We start from the raw sequence: 9,967 nt of genomic DNA, 5'->3' as shown, positions 1-9,967 counted from the left end.
GGACAGGCGCGCTGACGCCATCGGCCGGCGCGCGGCCCCCGCGCGGCATAAACAAAGCGCGGAGGGATGCGCGTGCGCCGGTTCATTTTTGTTCCTTTACAGAGCTAGGGCTGATCGTGACAATAATCACAGAACCATTCCGGTTGGAGAAGACCGTCGGGACCATCGAGTCCAACTATCGACCCTACTCTACGAAGTTCACCCCCAAGCACCACATCTAAACGACCTTTAAACACATCCAGGGTTGGTGACTCAACCACCTCCCTGGGCAGCACATTCCAATGCCTCATCACTTTTTCCGTGAAAAATTTTTCCTAATGTCCAGTCTAAGCCTATCCTGTTGCAGTTTGAGGCCACTCCCTCTTGTTCTATCGTCGATCACCCGTGAGAAGGGACCGGCACCAACCTTTCTCTAACGTCTTTTCGGGTACTTGTAGAAAGCGACGACGTCTCCCATCACCCTTCTCCAGGCTAAACAGCCGCAGCTCCTTCAGTCGCTCTTCATAAGATTTATTCTCCAGGCCCTTCACCACCTTCGTTCCCCTCCTCTGCACGCGCTTCAGCACCTCGCCCCGTCTGGAGGCGTTGAAGCTGCCCTCCAGAGGGGCCGGCCGCCTCGCCCTGCACCCGTGTGCGATCAAGGGGCGGAAAGGGACAGCGCCCAGGTGGAGGCCCTGTCGGCTCCCTCCTGAAGCACCTCGTACCGCCTTGGCAGGGTGGCAGCTTGGTTCGGGCTCGCGTGGGCTGAGAAAGGAAATAGATGTGAACCAGCGGCAACCACGGCGCCTTCTTGTTAGCTGCCCCTCTTCCCGAAGCAGTGCATTGGCTAAAATACTCGGTGCTTCAATCCCTGTTTCATGAATGGATAATTCGTGACAGCCAAAGCTGCATTTTAGTGCAAATTTACTGTTTGTGCTTCTGTATGATGTTTCTAATTTTAATTCCCCGGGCAACAATGTGTTGAATAGCTTAGTGCCATGATTTGAAGGGAGGAAGATTTGTGCATGGAATAAAGTGAGACTTTGTTCTGTTAAAGGAATGAGCTTTTTTGTTTCTGATCTCACCTTATGGTAAGCCTTAATAAGATGGACTTTGATATTATGTGGTTCTGCCATCTAGCAATTATTACTACATGGAAGTAGTAAGAATTTTCACACATCTATACTTTATTTCATTGAAATAAACAGACTGAAGCAGCTATCACTTGACTTTTCAGTAAGTTTGACAATGACACCAAAACTCAGTGGTGCAGACAACATGCTTCAGTGAATGGATACCACCCAGGTTGCCCAGAGAAGTTGGGGATGTCATTCGTAGCTAGGTTGAATGGGTCTTTGAGCAACCTGGTCTAGTGGAAGGTGTCCCTGCCTATGGTAGTGGGGTTGAAACTAGATGGTCTTTCAGGTCCCTTCCAATCCAAACCATTCTATGATTCTATTATATAACAGTAAAAATGAGAAATCCACACCTTCTTGCCACAGTAATAGCTTGAGAAAACTGGGAATGTATATCTGGCCAATTTCAGCTTTCACAATGTAAAGAATTTATCTGTGGAGTTTTAATTTCAGGTCAAAACCAATCATGAGATGCCTACATTATGTGTAGGATACATAAAAATCGCTATGCTGTGTTCATGAGAGCATTCCTCTGTTCTAGGGGATTCATTAGTTAAGGAGTTTGGCTTGCTGAGTCCAGTGTTAGCTCCTGAGCTTGTAAGAGCTGAGGTGAGGAAAGCTAAAGCAAGGGGCTGCCCTCTTTCCCCTAGGGAGTTAATTTTAAGCAGGGAATTTACTGCTGGCTCCTATTACACTGATGGACACTGCCAGCACTTCAATACACTGCTACCACTCTTGTGTTACCTTCTTTTGTACTGCACTGTCCCTTGTGTGGGCTGGGTTAGCTGACCTAATCAGTAGCATCAGTATATAGCGTTAGTCACACACACCATAGTCCTAATGAAAAGTAGCATTAGGAGCATAGTTCTATAGCACTAGTCATAGCATCAGAAGAGGTGTCCAGGGAGATGGCTGTAACACAGGCAGGCAGCTAACATGGCATCTGTATCCAGACTGGGTTCAAATGAGGGGTCAGCTATACCCAAATCCTGTGAGCAGCTCCAGTGGGATTTCAGAGTGAGGGTAACCCCCAATGGAGGGAACCTCTGTACTCTGTAAGGGGCAGCATACTACAAGGCCACTTAACTTTCATCAAGCTTTCACTTTTACAGGCCACAATATGAGGTGAACAGCTTCTGAGGGAGCAGTGGGGGCCAGCTGCTCCTGGTGATCCAAGAGCAGAGCATGATACCAAGGCGGGTGGGAACGGTTGCATTGCCAACAGGGAGCTGGCATGCTATGTAAGAGTTCTAGATTTACTTTAAATGCTCTTAAGATTAAACGTCATTTTAGCTGAGATAAGATTCTATATTCCTTTCTAATGAAATCAGCTCTTATTTGTGTGTGTGTACATATGTGTGCACACAAGCACTACCATTCGTAACAGGAGAAACATTCCAAGGTGAAAAAAAAACTTGATTTTGGGTCCAAGATACCAGGATCCTGAAGGGACGGCAGAAAACACTGTAATCTCACAAATAAAAAATCTCTTATTCAAGTTTTTGAGATGAGGGCTGGAAAGAAGAGGTAGCTTCTTGTGAAACCTGAGAAATTAAATTGAAATAATTTAAACGAATAGGCAGTTTGTAACATTTCATACAAATGAAAGCATCATAATGTGCTCAGTCTCTTCTAATACTGTTAAAGCATTCTACAAACATTAACAATTTAATTATATCCCTTGATTCACAAACTGAGGTTGAAATTAAAAATTGAAAAGGATTATCTTCTTCTCTAAAGCTCATTTTCTTTGAGTTTGACAGGGAAACCATTGGCCTGGCATGAACAAAATCACATCCATTGTGGTTTCTGAAGTGTATCAAATTGTGTTTTGAGTGATCTGCTAATGCTGCTAAACAGGCTGGTGCAGGACATCTGGGTATGCTGAAATGTTTTAGTGAATATTGTTTACTTAATCCAATAATCTCTAATCCATAGTGTGTCAGGGATGCATTTCCAGTTGAATTGATAAGTGTATAGTGCTGAAATGTAGAAGATAAGCAAGGCCTAGCAGGTGGGTCATGTTCAGCTCTTTATGCTGATCTGGGACTGAAAATTTTACAGCATCCTTTTCTTTCAGGGGTGCATGTGCTCCTTTGGACAGGAGGAATACTCCTCAGTTACTTTGGCATTGAGGTGAGATTAATTCCTTTTGACATCAATAATGTATTATACACTGTCTGGAAATGGTGACAATTCACCTGTGTCTTCTTTTTTTTCCAGTTCACAAGGTGGGACAGAAAGTAGAAGTTCTGAATCTGAATGTATGTGATATCTCATTATGAATAGTGTGGAGAAGAACCTGGGAGTCCTGGTGGACAAGACATTATCCATGGGATAGCAATGTGCCCTTGTGGCCAAGAAGGCCAATGGGATCCTGGGGTGCATTAAGAGGAGTGTGTCCAGCAGATCACCCTAGTGAGGCCCCACCTGGAATATTGTATCCAGTTCTGGGTTCTTCAGCTCAGGAGGGACAGGGATCTACCTGAGAGAGTCCAACAGAGGGCTACAAGGATAATTAAAGGCCTGGAGCACTGCCTTATGAGGAAAGGCTGAGAGACCTGGGGCTCTTTGGTGAGAAGAATGAGAGGGGATCTAAAAAATGTATATAAATATATGAGGACTGGGTGTCAGGAAGGAAGGGACAACTTCTTCTCACTTGTGCCTTCTGATAGGACAAGGGACAATGTAAACTACAGCACAGGAAGTTCTACCTTGACATGAGGAGGAACTTTATTGTAAGAGTCGCAGAGCACTGGAACAGGCTCCCCAGGGAGGGTGGACACTTTCAAGACCTGTCTGGAGGCGTTCCTGTGCTACCTGCACTAGATTATATGGTCCTGCTCTGTCAGAAGGGTTGGACTCAAAGATCTCCAAAGGTCCCTTCCAACCCCTAACATCCTGTGATCCTGTGAGCTGGTATGGAAACTCCTGCCACAATATGGATACATCTGTCGTTTCAGTTTTGTGTGAACACCAATTCCCCTCTTGAGTTTGTGATCAATTCCTATTCATTGGATTAGAGAAATAGGAGCACACATGTCACAGCAGAGAGCAAATAGGTGAATGACAAGCATTCAGATCAGACACTATGAGATTAGTGGAAATATGACATCAAGGATGGAAATAGATGCCTTATTGCAGATAGCATAGAACCAAGGACTGTCAGCAGGTGTGGGTTTTTAAGTGAACCACATTAGCGTGCCTTACTGTATGCATTAAGGTGATCAAATGTTTATCTCCTTGTGCTCCCAAGAGCGATGAGAGAACTTAAGACTTCATGAAATCAATATTTGGTTTCTGACTGACACATTTTTAACTATTGATGTCTCCTTAGGAGCATGCTCTTACTGGGTGCCCATGGCCTCATCTGAGCTTTGTCCTACCTTTTGCCAATCCCTCATGCTATGCCAGAGCACAAGGGGAAACTGATCTGAAGAGTTTCCTTGTGTTTGAACTATATCCAGGATACTCACTCCTTCACAGTTTGCTAGAGGTCCTTCTGGTTGGAGAGTTGTTTTAATACCCTGTATTCAGGCTACTTGTTTCCAGAGTCCAAGTACCCTTTTCACATGGCTTTATTTTCTTTGTCTTAATGAAATAGTTCCTTTTTTTTTTTTCTTTACCGTTTCCCCCCACCCCCTGTTATAAAGAGAAACTAAAATGGAATTATACTTTGTTGCTTATTCCTGATATAAGGAAATTGGAGGATTTGAAGGGGATGTTGCATCTTATTTGCATTAAAGATTTGGTATTAAGGTCACCTCTGAAAACCTGGACCACAGAGTGATACACAAGTGCAGCCCCAACTGGCAAAGTGGTTCTTTTTCACACTGTGTAACTGCTGTGTGTAGTGTTTCATTGTTATTACTTGTTCACCCAAGCAGTAGGGCTTATCTGAAAGCAACACATTTACACCAGGGAGCAGGAAAAGTGCGGCTGCTCCAGGGGAAAGCCAGCTGCTGAGGAGACCCCAGCCCAACAGGGTAGTGCTTTTGTGGACAGGATGTCATCCCCCATGTCTGCGCAGGATCAGAGTGGTGACAGGATCTGCTGGTGGTCATCAGAGAAGGTCATCACAAGGAGCTCAGGCCTCTGGGCAGCAGACAGGGGGTCCTGGGATATGGTGGTCACAGCACCACAACCAGCCTGTGCAGTTCAGGTTTGGATGAGGGAGGTTCTTCCAGCAAGACAACACCTCATGCATTTGGTTTTGAAAGCATATCTCCTGCATTCTACCAAGCTGAATTTCATGCTGTTGATTTGGACTGTTGTAAAGGGACACATCTGTATTTCAGTGGTGAGGCTTGGGATGTGATGGGTTAAGGAGGGAGCGGAGCTTTGCCCTGTCAGCCCAGATTGGTACGTGCCTTTTGTCAGGCAGTGGTCCTTTACACAACAGCACTTCCATTTTACCTTATTGTGCAATGATTTATCACCAGAGCCAGCCAAGGAAGGCAACTGTGACAAACGCATGTAAATACTCTGAAAATAATTTCCTTTTGGGAACAGATAAAGCAAACAAAACAAGGAAAGCAGAGGACTCCCTGGAACCCTGTTTGGTTGACCCCAGCCAGTGGGTGGGAGGAAGTTAATTCTGCTGTGGGAGATGTTGCGTAAAACCATTAACATCCTCCACTGGCTGAATGCATCTCCTGTGTTTTGGCAATGCTTGGAACTAATTCCAAACCTTTTCCTCCATTTAGCCTTTCCACTCTGAAGAACAATAAATATTTAGGCTGTTTACAATACTTATAATCCAATCCACTTCTCTGCCTTGTCCTCAAGGGAAAAAAGTTTGATGTGTCTTCAAGCCAGTTCAGTAACTGCTATAGCCCAAGTTGTAACAACAGCAGTAGAGCAGCTGAACATAGCAAGCCTCTCTCTTAAGTATTTAGGGTTGGCTTTGCCCTCTGCTGGTAGCAGAGGCTGCTGCCTTCCAGAGCTGGCCTGTGGGAGCTTGTCAGGGGCTGGGTCAATGCAGCCTGAACCCACTCCTGAGTTTCTGCACACTACAAAAGCCCTCCTTGCCCATGCGAGGGAAAATCAAGCAGCCCTAGCAAGGGGGATTTTGTAGCAAGGTCGTAGTAACTATAGGATTAAAAATAATGAAGTCCACAGGGGAATAAACTAAAAATAAAAAAGAAAATAAAAGAAATGTACCCTTCTTGATTCTACTGCTTAAAGTCACTGAGCTTCAGCTTGGTGAAATGAGTCTGAAATACCATAACCTTCAAGTGACAGCACACAATAGGATATTGCCTGTCTTCTTCCAGTATATTCTAGCCACCAGAGCCCCTCTGCAAGTGCTTTCCTCTCAAGAACTAGTCTTTCCCTGGGTGAAAGGTAGGCAAAAATTAATTACCTGCCCCTAAATAGAGCCTACTGGGCATGGCTCTCACTGCTAATAAATCCACTTGCTAAGCAGGGGAATTCAGGCATTTCGTATTTAAGTGTCTGAACTTGTTTAAAGCTCACAGTAGGTTAGACTCCAAACTGGAAACAGAATCAGGGAGCAGTAGAGCTGTTCGTGCAAATGTTCCAATTAATGAGTAAAACTGCTGCCCTGTGTAACAGAGAGCATCAGTCTCACCACAGCTAAGGTTTCAGCAGTTCAGAGATTTATTTTTAACCAAATAATAAATGTTACCTGACCTTTCAGTAAAAATCTATATTTTAAATTCCTGAGCGGGACTGTTTTCAATGTGAATTTCTAACAGTAGATTTAAATTTTTATTTTTAAAGTGGGAACATGTAGGATAATGCAGGAAAAGTGAAGCCAGGAACTGAGTTTACCTTTGTGTCTGTGAGCTTTACTCACAGCTAAACTGAGGTACAGAAAAGGAGTGTTAACAATAACAGGTGAGCAAATTTTAGGTGGTCTCACCTACCAATGGGGGCTCAGAAATGTTAGATTTCATCCACAGAAAAAGTTGGTATCAGCAATTCTGACTCACAGATTTTTACTGACTTTACACAGTGGACAAGGGATATTCCTTAGACCCTTCAACTTGAATAAGTCAGTGAATTGCTTCTTGTTCAAAGACCAAACAACCCCAAAAGAACCACAATCCACCAAACAAACAAACAAAATTTCAACCAAAAAACCAAACAAAACCAACCAACCAAAAAAACAGAAGAAAGGATTGTCTTTATATATAGAAAACCTCTGGGGTATATTAGAAGGGCTGTGGTTAGTAGGTCCAGAGAGGTTCTCCTGCCCCTCTACTCTGCCCTGGTGAGGCCTCATCTGGAGAATTGTGTCCAGTTCTGAGTGCCTCAGCTACTCAAGAGAGTCCAGTGCAGAGCCACAAAGGTGATTAAGGGAGTAGAACGTCTTCCTTGCGAGGAGAGACTGAGGGAGCTGGGGCTCTTTAGCTTGGAGAGGAGGAGCCTGAGAGGTGACCTTATTAATGTTTATAAATACAAAAAAGGGTGAGTGCCAAGAGGATGGAGTCAGCCTCTGCTCGGTGATGCCCAATGACAGCACAAGGGGCAATGGGGGGAAGTTGAGGCATAGAAAGAGGCTGCCTGGAGGGGTTGTGGAGTCTCTCTCTCTGGAGATATTCAAGATCCACCTGGATGTGTTCCTGTGTGATCTGGTATAGGTGATCCTGCTCTGGCAGGGAGGTTGGACTGGATGGTCTTTCGAGGTCCCTTTCAGCCCCTGACATTCTGTGATTCTCTGTGAAACCCTTAGGGGAGCACAATTTACATTTTTTTCTTTTGTGGCAGCACACTAGTGAATAGCAGAACTGTCTTCACAGTGATGGTGGATTCTATCCTTATTTAAAGGAAGTTGCAGCCTCTATGCCCCACCATTACATGTGATGATAGTTCTATATATACATTTTTAAACAAATAATATTTTTCCATGCCAAATACTGCCTGGAATAGGATGCCTTCAAGGAAATACTGTGTGAGTCATCCTCAAGAGACGTGCAGTTTAGGCATCTCCTTTGGAACAAAGTCATGTATATCCAGCTAAAGTACTTAATTATAAACAGTATTATGTTACTCACATAATTGCTCCATGGCCTTAGAAGGAAGCTGGGGTTTTTATGATGTTGATGTTAAAAGTTAGAATAATAGGATAGAATGACATTTCAGTTCTGGATTATGTTAAGAAGTATGACCCTGTGATTTTTTAAGACTTGTGAAACTTTTACTCCTTGTTAAATATTTGTTTGGATGTCTGATTGCAAAAAGTACTTTCTGAGGGTTAATTCCCGTGGGAACCTCAGAGTGGATGGAGGACTCACTATCAGTTTTGGTGGATAAGGTAGCAGTACTCAGAAACTTGTGTGAATTTTTTTCTGTGTACCTTTCTGTATTATGAAAAAAACTTATAAAATAGATTTTCATACGTGGGTTTAATACTGGCTGTGTTTCTCAACCCCTTGGCTCTAGTTTTTATTCTCCCACTCTGAGAGGATGGGAGAACTAAGGCAAGGAGAAAAAGGGTCAAGAAGAGCTATATATATCACAGACTACAAGATTATCCAGTCCAACCTTTGACCCAGCACTGAAGAATCAACACTAAACCACGTCCCTTAGTGCCAGGTCCACACACTGCTTGAACATCTGCAGTGATGGTGACTCCATCACTTCCGTGGGCAGACCATTCCAATGTTTGATAACCCTTTCAGTGAAGAAGTATTTCTTAATATCCAGCCTAAACCTCCCCTGGTGCAGCTTGTAACCATTTCCTCCAGTCTTGTCACTTGAAATCAAGGAGAAGAGGCGGGTCCCCTCCTCCCTCCGACCTCCTTTCAGGTAGTTGTAGATGTAGTATAGGTATATTAGAGCCTGTTTCTGCAGGTGTGGGATAGAGGGTCTCACAAATGATAAGCAAATATTACAGCTTATTTAGGAGGAGTGAAATAATTGTGTGTGACCTGACACACGAAATTCAGGGAGTATGGAATCTGTACATCCAGCCAGCTGCCCCCCTTCTCAGCTGTAATACTTTCCTGTTATTGCTGCTGTTCTGCTAGAATATTGTACTGCTAGAATACTGTACTACTAGAATGTTGTACTAATAGAATTCTGTACCTAGAATTCTGTACTACTAGAATAGGTGGTGTTGCTTTCTTCATTCCTGGGACAGCATGCATGTGCCAGGAGTGAGCACAAGAGTAAATGATAAGCTGAACTTCCCCTGACCTTCAGAGAATTGGCAGGACCTGGAGTGAATAATAAGGGAGCCAAGAAAATACATGTGATTTATCAAAGTAAAAGAACAACACAGACAAGTGCTCTCATTTTACTCAAAGGAAATAAAATACCTAATTCTTCTCTTCCCAGTCATCCACCAGGCTGAATTCTTTTGGAGATGCTTTATAACACAGAAGTGGAAGATCTTGAGAGCCTGGAGCAGCCTGGACCCTGAACAACTGCTGAAGGAGTAGTGATGCTTGGTGTTAATAAGGTGTGTGCTGTTGGGAGTAACTAGCTTTGAGGAATCATCTTGGATGGATGCTGATGTATTTGTCATGTTCATTTAACTGCATATTTGTTTTGCAGAAAGGAAGAAGCTAGTTTGAAAGAAACAATTAGTGATGACCTGTTGGTCATCAAAGGAAGCTGTTCTGCAGTTGATTTCAGCTGCTTTCTGGAGTAAATCATGAGTGTTGCTGGATTGTTGCTGTCTTTCACTGAGTCCTCCAGTGGCAGCAGCATCTCCCTATGTCCCTACCTATAATGTATTTTATTTTCTTCCATTTTAGTGTTCTTCCTTTCAGATTCTCTTTGAGCTCTTATTCTTATTCAAGAATCACGAATCTGTCATGTTCCCTTCCTCTATTTTGCCCACACAATCTCACAGCTTTTGTAACCACCTAGCAATTCTC

Source organism: Indicator indicator, chromosome 11 (assembly GCF_027791375.1).
Source record: "Indicator indicator isolate 239-I01 chromosome 11, UM_Iind_1.1, whole genome shotgun sequence".
In the NCBI taxonomy this organism is placed as follows: Eukaryota; Metazoa; Chordata; class Aves; order Piciformes; family Indicatoridae; genus Indicator; species Indicator indicator.
Note: the sequence above shows the minus strand (reverse complement) of the source record.